This window comes from Phyllobates terribilis, unplaced genomic scaffold (genome assembly GCF_046119375.1).
Source record: "Phyllobates terribilis strain yellow unplaced genomic scaffold, ASM4611937v1 Scaffold_117__1_contigs__length_5270597, whole genome shotgun sequence".
NCBI classification, from domain to species: Eukaryota; Metazoa; Chordata; class Amphibia; order Anura; family Dendrobatidae; genus Phyllobates; species Phyllobates terribilis.
In genome coordinates, this window is record NW_027362877.1 from 2,806,017 (window position 1) to 2,816,206 (window position 10,190).

Consider the following 10,190-nt stretch of genomic DNA (forward strand, 5'->3'; position numbering starts at 1 on the left):
GTTTGGCATTAAGTACAGCCGATACCAAACCCTCCTCCAAAAGACAATGTAAGGGGGTATTGTATGAATTAGTAGGATCTCCATCTAGAGTGCGGCATATATTAGTATCATCATCCATGTTCATAACCTCCGGCTCATACAACCCACTATCCAGAGCTGTAATCGAGCCCCCTTTATCTGCAGCTCTAATGACTTTATTAGGGCTGTGCTCAGGGCCGTATCTGGCATTCATGCTGCCCTAGGCACTTTAAGTGGTCACGCCCCCTACTGGTAATCCATACTAAAAGTGCTCATACCCTTTAGGCCCCCTTCACACGTACCGGAGACACACACGTACACCCATTATAATCTATAGGCTGCGCACATGGTCACACGGACCGGACATGTCCGTTTTTTGCCGGCAGCTCGGACGTCAGTACGTCCTGCACACAGATGACATAAAGTGTGACATCCGCACACACGTCTGTGTGACACGTGCCGGAAGAGAGTGCAGAATAGAAATGACAGATATTTAGGTGTTAGATGTGCAAAGATCGAGATAGATGATAGATATCCGTGAGATATATAATTACTGCCCTGTGTGTGGAGTTTACTGTACTTGTGTTTAGCTAATAAATTAAAAAAGCGATGTGGAGTCCTCCCTATTTTTGATAACCAGCAAAGGTAAAGCAGACAGCTGTGAGCGGATATTATCAGGGTAGGAAGGTCCTCGGTTACTGGGCCCTTCCCAGCCTAAAAATACCAGCCCTCAGCCGCCTCAGAAATGGCGCACCAATTCAGGTGCTTTGCACGGCTCTTCACGATTGCCCTGGTGCGGTGGCGATCGGGGTAATGGTGGTTAGGGTTGATGACAGCTGTGATTTGTCATAAAACACAGCTGTCTTCAAGCCCTCAGGTTAGTAATGGAGGGGGAAAGGAAAGAGATCCCGGCACTCACCTGTAGTCAATCATTTATTCCACATCCACAGATCTGCAAAACGTTTCAGCTCCTCCAGAGCTTTTGTCAATTGTGGCCAATCACATAGAAATACAACATTTATATAGAAAGAAAACAAGGAAATGACATCACAATGAAATAGAAAATGAAGAAAACTACAAACAGTCATATAATCATATTAGTCTCATTATATAAAATACCGTATTTTTCGGACCATAAGACGCACTTTTTTCCTCCAAAATTTTGGAGGAAAATGGGGGGTGCGTCTTATAGTCCGAATGTTGGGGGGTGTGTATATTTATGTGGGGTGTGGGGGGAGCGGTATCGGTGGAGGAGTGGGCACAGGAGGCAGCAGCCGCCCGCTGCAGCCTACACTGTCCCCGCTGCTAAAGAAAATGAATATTCACTGCTCCCCACGACCATGAGCGTGGGGAGCACTGAATATTCATGCTCCTTAATAGCGGTATACAGTGTAGCCGCGCTGCGGCTGCTGCCGGCTATCTCCTGTGCCCGCTGTTAAAGGGCATGAATATTCAACCTCTCTCCATGCCCATGGGCGTGGGGAGGGGGTGAATATTCATGCCCTTTAATGAGCATCGCGGCTCCGCTGTGTGCCGGCTATGAAGGAGAGTGAAGTCACTGCTCCTCGCGCACACAGACCCGGCGTGGGGAGCAGTGACTTCCGGCAGCTGATCTCTCCTTGTGAGCCGCGCATGGCAGTGACGTCATGCTCGGCTCACATGGAGAGATCAGTGCAGGCAGACAGGACGCAGCGCTGGAGGAGAGAGAAGAGAGGTGAGTAGGAGTGTTTATTTATTTTTTATGTGCACCTTGATGGGGATTAGGGGGACCATGCATACTAGGACAGGGATTAGGGGTGCCATGCATACCAGGACAGGGATGAGGGGTGCCAATCATACCAGAACAGGGATGAGGGGTGCCAATCATACCAGAACAGGGATGAGGGGTGCCATGCATATCAGGACAGGAATTAGGGGTGCCATGCATACCAAGACAGGGATGAGGGGTGCCATGCGTACCAGGATAGGGATTAGGGGTGCCTGCATACCAGGACAGGGATGAGGGGTGCCATGCATACCAGGACATGGATGAGGGGTGCCTTGCATACCAGGACAGGGATGAGGGGTGCCATGCATACCAGGACAGGGATTAGGGGTGCCATGTATACCAGTACAGGGATGAGAGGTGCCATGCATACCAGGACAGGGATTAGGTGTGCCATGCATACCAGGATAGGGATTAGGGGTGCCATGCATACCAGGACAGGGATGAGGGGTGCCATGCATACCAGGACAGGGATTAGGGGTGCCATGCATACCAGGGTAGGGATTAGGGGTGCCATGCATACCAGGACAGGGATGAGAGGTGCCATGCATACCAGGACAGGGATTAGGGGTGCCATGCATACCAGGATAGGGATTAGGGGTGCCATGCATACCAGGACAGGGATGAGGGGTGCCATGCATACCAGGATAGGGATTAGGGGTGCCATGCATACTAGGATTTGGGATGAGTGGTGCCATGCATACCAGGATAAGGATGAGGGAGCCATGCATATCAGGATAGGTATGAAGGGTGCCATGCATACCAGGATGGGGATGGAGACCACATATAAAAGGAAGGGGGACGGCATATATACCAGGATGGGGGATATTGGCAGAATTGGGGGACATTACCCCTATACCAGTGTCAGCAGAAGACCCCCTCCCCCTTAAAAGTGCATCATGACCACATTTTTTGCTTAAATTTTTATTTTTCTATTTTCCTCCTCTAAAACCTAGGTGCGTCTTATGGTCTGAAAAATACGGTATACACTGCTCAAACAAATAAAGAGAGCACTTAAACAACAGAATATAACTCCAAGTCAATCAAACTTCTGTGAAATCAAACTGTCCATTTAGGAAGCAACACTGATTGACAATCAATTTCACATGCTGTTGTGCAAATGGAATAGACAATAGATGGAAATTATTGGCAATTATCAAGACACCCTCAATAAAGGAGTGGTTCTGCAGGTGGGGACCACAGACCACATCTCAGTACCAATGCTTTCTGGCTGATGTTTTGGTCACTTTTGAATGTTGGTTGTGCTTTCACACTCGTGGTAGCAGGAGACGGACTGTACAACCCACAGAAGTTTCTCAGGTAATGCAGCTCATCCAGAATGGCACATCAGTGCGAGCTGTGGCAAGAAGGTTTGCTGTGTCTGTCAGCGTAGTGTCCAGAGGCTGGAGGCGCTACCAGGAGACAGGTCAGTACACCAGGAGACGTGGAGGGGGCCATAGGAGGGCAACAACCCAGCAGCAGGACCGCTACCTCCTCGTTTGTGCAAGTAGGAACAGGAGGAGCACTGCCAGAGCCCTGCAAAATGACCTCCAGCAGGCCACAAATGTGCATGTGTCTGCTGCACAAAAGGTTAGAAACCGACTCCATGAGGGTGGTATGAGGGCCCGACGTCCACAGATGGGGGTTGTGCTCACAGCCCAACACCGTGCGGGACGCTTGGCATTTGTCACAGAACAACAGGATTGGCAAAGTCGCCACTGGCGCCCTGTGCTCTTCACAGATGAAAGCAGGTTAACACTGAGCACATGTGACAGAGTCTGGAGACGCCGTAGAGAGCGATCTGCTGCCTGCAACATCCTTCAGCATGACCGGTTTGGCAGTGGGTCAGTAATGGGGTGGGGTGGCATTTCTTTGGAGGGCTGCACAACCCTCCATGTGCTCGCCAGAGGTAGCCTGACTGCCATTAGGTATCAAGATGAGATCCTCTGACCCCTTGTGAGACCATATGCTGGTGCGGTTGGCCCTGGGTTCCTCCTAATGCAGGACAATGCCAGACCTCATGTGGCTGGAGTGTGTCAGCAGTTCCTGCAAGATGAAGGCATTGAAGCTATGGACTGGCTGCCCGTTCCCCAGACCTGAATCCGATTGAGCACATCTGGGACATCATGTCTCGCACCATCCACCAACGTCACGTTGCACCACAGACTGTCCAGGAGTTGGCGGATGCTTTAGTCCAGGTCTGGGAGGAGATCCCACAGGAGACCATCCGCAACCTCATCAGGAGCATGCCCAGGCATTGTAGGGAAGTCATACAGGCACGTGGAGGCCACACACAATACTCAGCCTCATCAGGAGCATGCCCAGGCGTTGTAGGGAGGTCATACAGGCACGTGGAGGCCATACACAATACTCAGCCTCATCAGGAGCATGCCCAGGCGTTGTAGGGAGCTCATACAGGCACCTGGAGGCCACACACAATACTCAGCCTCATCAGGAGTATGCCCAGGCATTGTAGGGAGGTCATACAGGCACGTGGAGGCCACACACAATACTCAGCCTCATCAGGAGCATGCCCAGGCATTGTAGGGAGGTCATACAGGCACGTGGAGACCACACACAATACTCAGCTTCATCAGGAGCATGCCCAGGCATTGTAGGGAGGTCATACAGGCACGTGGAGGCCACATACAATACTGAGCCTCATCAGGAGCATGCCCAGGCGTTGTAGGGAGGTCATACAGGCACGTGGAGGCCACACACAATACTCAGCCTCATCAGGAGCACGCCCAGGCATTGTAGGGAGGTCATACAGGCACGTGGAGGCCACACACAATACTCAGCCTCATCAGGAGCATGCCCAGGCATTGTAGGGAAGTCATACAGGCACGTGGAGGCCACACACAATACTGACCCTCATTGTGACTTGTTTTAAGGACATTACATCAAAGTTGTATCAGCCTGTAGTGTGTTTTTCCACTTTAATTTTGACGGTGACTCCAAATCCAGGCCTCCATTGGGTAATAAATGTGATTTCCATTGATGATTTTTGTGTGATTTTGTTGTCAGCACATTCAACTTTCTACAGAACAAAGTATTCAATGAGAATATTTCATTCATTCAGATCTAGGATGGGGTATTTCAGTGTTCCCTTTATTTTTTTGAGCAGTGTATATACACAAAAATTAAAAAACGCCCATAACAAAGTATAATAACTATCAAATAAAATATGTAATTTTACACCAATACACATCGCCACAAATATATATATAGGCGTATATAGGAAATGCAAAAAAAACATAATAAGTTTTATTTATATAGCGCCAACATATTCCGCAGCACTTTACAATTAAGTGGGGACATGTACAGACAATAAATTCAATACAAGGTAAGACAGTTTAAACAGTTACATTAGGAGTGAGGGTCCGGCCGCTCGCACGCTTACATTCTACAAGGGAATGGGGGGACACAGTAGGTGAAAAGTGCTTGTTATTTCAGGTCTGACAATTATAATAAACAGGGATTTTCATATAAAGCTGCATGATCCGGTCATCAGCCCGTATGTATAAGTGCAATAATCAAGTATCGAGTGCAGTTGTCGTGTGCATGGAGGGTGTGGAGACAGATGAATAGTAGGGAACAGATTCTGAATAATATTTAGAAGGAGGGAACAGGGGAAAGTTGGTTTACTGAGTAGTTGAGGTGGTCGGCTTGTTTAAAGAGATGGGTTTTTAAAGCGCTCTTGAAGACATGGGGGCTAGGCATCAGTCGGATCGTCTGGGGTAGAGCATTCCAGAGAACTGGTGCAGCACGAGAGAAGTCTTGGAGACGGAGGTGCGAGGTTCGGATTATGGGGGATGTTAAGTCCTTTGTAGAACGGAGGGCACGTGTAGGGCGATAGACAGAGATGAGAGAGGAGATATAAGGCGGTATAGAACTGTGGAGAGCTTTGTGGTTGAGAGCGATGAGTTTATATTGGACCCTGTAGCGAATGGGCAACCAGTGTAATGACTGGCACAAGATGGAGGCATCGGTGAAGCGGCTGGACAGAAATACGACCCTGGCTGCCGCATTCAGGATGGATTGGAGAGGAGAAAGTTTGGTAAGAGGGAGACCAATCAGAAGAGAGTTGCAGTAGTCCAGACGAGAGTGAATAAGAGCGACAGTAAGAGTTTTAGCAGTTTCAAAGGTGAGAAAAGGTCGGATTCTGGAGATGTTTTTAAGATGCAGGTGACAAGAGCGAGTGAGTGATCGGATATAGAGAGTAAAGGAAAGGTTAGTGTCAAATATGACCCCCAGGCAGCGGCCGTGCTGCTGGGAGTTATGGTTGAACCATCCAAGGTAATTTCAATGTCAGGTAGAGTTGGGTTAGTAGAGGGGAGAAACACAAGAAGTTCAGTTTTGGAGAGATTCAGTTTAAGATAGAGGGAGGACATGATGTTAGAGACAGCGAACAGACAGTCCTTGGTATTTTGTATTAGGTTAGCGGTGATGTCAGGTGAAGAAGTGTATAGTTGGGTGTCGTCAGCATAGAGATGATACTGGAACCCAAATCTGCTGATTGTTTGTCCAATAGGGGCCGTGTATAGAGAGAAGAGGAGGGGGCCTAGAACTGAGCCCTGCGGGACCCCGACAGTAAGGGGAAGAGGAGTCGGCAAAAGATACAGTGAAGGAGCGGTAAGGAGGAGAACCAGGAGAGAACGGTTTCCTTGAGGCCGATAGACCGGAGCATAGTGAGGAGGAGCTGGTGATCCACAGTGTCAAATGCAGCAGAGAGATCCAGGAGAATCAGCAGGGAGCAGTGACCTTTGGATTTAGCTGTTACTAGATCATTAGAGACTTTAGTGAGGGCAGTTTCAGTGGAGTGTAAGGAGCGGAAATCAGATTGTAGAGGGTCAAGAAGAGAGTTATCTGAGAGATAGCGGATTAGACGGGAGTGGACCAAGCGTTCCAGGAGTTTAGAGATGTAAGGAAGATTAGAGACAGGTCTGTAGTTAGCAGCGCAGTTCTGGTCCAGGGATGGCTTTTTAAGTAAAGGGGTTATGATGGCATGTTTAAATGAGGAGGGAAAGATACCTGAAGAAAGAGAGAGGTTAAATATTTTAGTCAGGTGAGTGGTGACCACCGGTGAGAGAGACTGCAGGAGATGTGAAGGAATGGGGTCACTGTTGCAGGTTGTAGGTCGAGAATAAATGAGAAGCTGGGTAACTTCTTCTTCTGTAACAGGCTCAAAGATGGCTAGTGAGCTTGAAGTGCGGCAGGGAAGGGGATCCAGGCACTGAGGAGATTGGGTTGAGATGTCCTGATGGATGTGGTTGATTTTTTTCTAGGAAATAAGTGGCCAGTTCCTCCCCGCTGAGGTTGGTGGTGGGGACCTGTGCATTAGGTTTCAGGAGGGAGTGTAAGGTTTCAAAAAGTCATTTTGGATTGTTGGACAGTGAAGTGATGAAGGTGGTGAAGTAGGATTGTTTGGCCAGATGAAGGGCAGAGTTATAGGTTTTGAGCATGAATTTATAGTGGATGAAGTCCTCTGCTAAAAGAGATTTTCTCCACTGACGCTCAGCACACCTTGTGCAACACTGAAGAAAACGTGTTTGCATTGTGTGCCAGGGCTGCCGTTGTCTGTGTCGGGTCTTTCTGCATGTAGAAGGTGCTGCTTCATCTAGGGCGCTCTTCAGTGTATTATTGTAGTGTGACAATGTCAAGTCTGGACAGTAGAGGCAGGAGATGGGGGCTAAAGATGTGTGGAGATTGTCCATAAGCTGCTGGGTATTAATGGTACATGTATTCCTATAAGTAAGGTAAGTGGGGGTGTCCCGGGTGAGGAGACAGTTCTTGACAGAGAAGAAAAGAAGGTTGTGGTCCGAGAGCGGGAGAGGGGAGTTAGTAAAGTCATGCAGCGAGCAGAGACGGGAGAAAACCAGGTCCAGAGTATTCGCGTCTTCATGTGTAGGAGAGTTAGTAACCTGTGAGAGGCCGAATGAGGAGGTTAGAGAAAGTAGATGAAAGGCAGATTGGGAGAGGAGATCATTGATGGGGATGTTAAACTCTCCCATGATGAGGGTGGGGATGTCACAGGATAGAAAGTGAGGAAGCCAGTTGGCAAAGTGATCCAGGAACTGGCGGCAGGAGCCTGGAGGGCGATATACAACTGCCACTCACAGGGAGAAGGGTTTGAAGAGTCTGACGGTGTGGACTTCAAAGGAAGGAAACATAAGTGAGGGAACCGGGGTGGGTGGTGACCTGGAAAGCACATTGTGGTGAAAGGAGCAAACCAACACCTCCACCCTGTCTATTCTCAGGTCTGGCCATATGTGAAAATTTCAGGCCATCAAATGAGAGAGCAGCAGCTGCGGTGGTGTCTGAATGCTGGATCCAGGTTTCTGTAATAGCCAGAAGGTTAAGGGAATTAGAGAGGAAAAAATCGTGAGTGTAAGTTAGTTTGTTACACACAGACCGTGCGTTCCAGAGAGCACAATGGAAAGCAATAGGAGAGGGCATGCACTGAATGTTAATAAGATTAGCAGGATTTCTATATGCAGCTGGAGGAGAGTGGTGCATGCTAGTGCAGGGAGGCCCAGGATTGGGGGAGATGTCACCAGCAACTCGGAGAAGGAGAAAAAAAAGAGAAAGAGCAGGTGGTGCAATAATTTGTATGAACGTTTTGAGTGCTGTATGGAGGTAGTGGATGGTTTGGAGGGGGTGAGAAATATCAGTAGAGCCTCAGAGTTATACATGAGGGAGGGGAGAAGGGAGGGGTGGATATGGAGAGAGTGCACAGAATGTGTTAAAGGGCGGACGATATGTGAGAAAGCAGAAGTTAAAACAAGTAAGATAATAATCATCGTACCATTTAACTATACGCACCAAAGTCTAAAAAACAAATATCATAATTCACCCACAACACATTATAATTCTCCTCTGTATATCATAAATGAGAAGGAAAAATTATTGACCTAATTTATATATTGTTTATTTTACATTTTTTGCAATCTCCACTTTTAAATCTGTATCTGCCGCCTGCAGTCTATCAGCAGTCAACAAGACTAAATCCAGGGAACACTTATTAATCTGCTCGAATTGATCGCACAAAGTCCCATCCTCTGAAAACAGAGTGGGGCGCAGATGGACTCGCAGTCCTCGCGATAGGCGTTTTTCTCCACAGTATTCCATTAGAGTTGCAGCATGAAATTCATAGGAGACTCACCTTTTGGTTTCTTTTCCCAGTCACGTCTCCTGAATTCACTTGTGGATATTTTGAGAAAGTCCGTAGATATCGTTGTCTGAGACAAAATACCAGGTGATAGAACAAGTGAGTGCTCCTAGGAGAGGAGGCGGTATTAAGAGAAGGTTATTAAGGAGGGAAGCCTTCTGGATATTGACTGTAAATCGTCTGTCTCCTAAAGGCCTGAATCTAGAGTATAATGTGAGTCCGTCAGTAGAGCTGGGGGACAAATGTCCCCTTTCTCTTCTTTCTTCTTGCAGACAGTACAGACACGGTGGTCTCGCTGGAGCGCAGATACCGCATTGTGCACTAACACATCTATGGTTATAGAAATGATCGGGGTCAGGAATGAAGTTGAGATTTGATGAAGGTTTTTTATGGATAGAGCAACATTGGATTCCGGGGAAGAAGCTTTCACATTACTATTTGTGGCTTCGGTTCTTATGTTGTGATAATGTCGGTATACTCATTGTTTTTTCAGTATGTAGACAGTGATCAGGTCATAGAAGGGTTATGGATTTAGAATTGCTTTCATTTGTCATTGGGTGAATATTTTAATATCTGAACGGATGACTAAATTATCAGCATTAGAACATTTTAATAAAAAATTTTAAAATTAAAAAAATAATAAATAAAATCTGAAAAATTCTCCAGACCCTGATCACAAGATGGCGCCGAGAACTCTGCACAACAACATGGAGAGGAGGAGATGGCGCGGGAGGATGCTGAGGCTGAGTGGCACCCGGAAGAACCTCAGCCTACGTAAAGACAGGTATCTGTACAACTCCGCTCTGCTATACAAGACACAGACGTATCTCTTAGGCCGGGGTCCCACTAGCGTACGGTATGCGATGCGAGACCCCCCGATGCGATATGCTAATGACACTCGCTGCTGCTCTGCTGCGAGCGGGAGCCGAATGTCAGTGCTCCATGCTCTGATCCTCTCGCACGGCTGCGGAGGGGACGGGGAAATCACTATCTCCATCTCCTCTGTTGCTGGCATTGGCGGGAATCACACTGCACTCGGGTGGTATCTGAGTGCAGCGCGATGTTTCACACGCACCCGTAGATTATATAGATGCGTGCGATCCTAATCCACCATGCTGCGATTTTTTTCCAGCCCGATCGCAATCCGATCGGAGCTGGAAAAAAAAACAGCACTGAGCACAGAAACATAGGACTAAATGGGAACAATGGAGTCTGATGTTTTATCTGATTGCATTC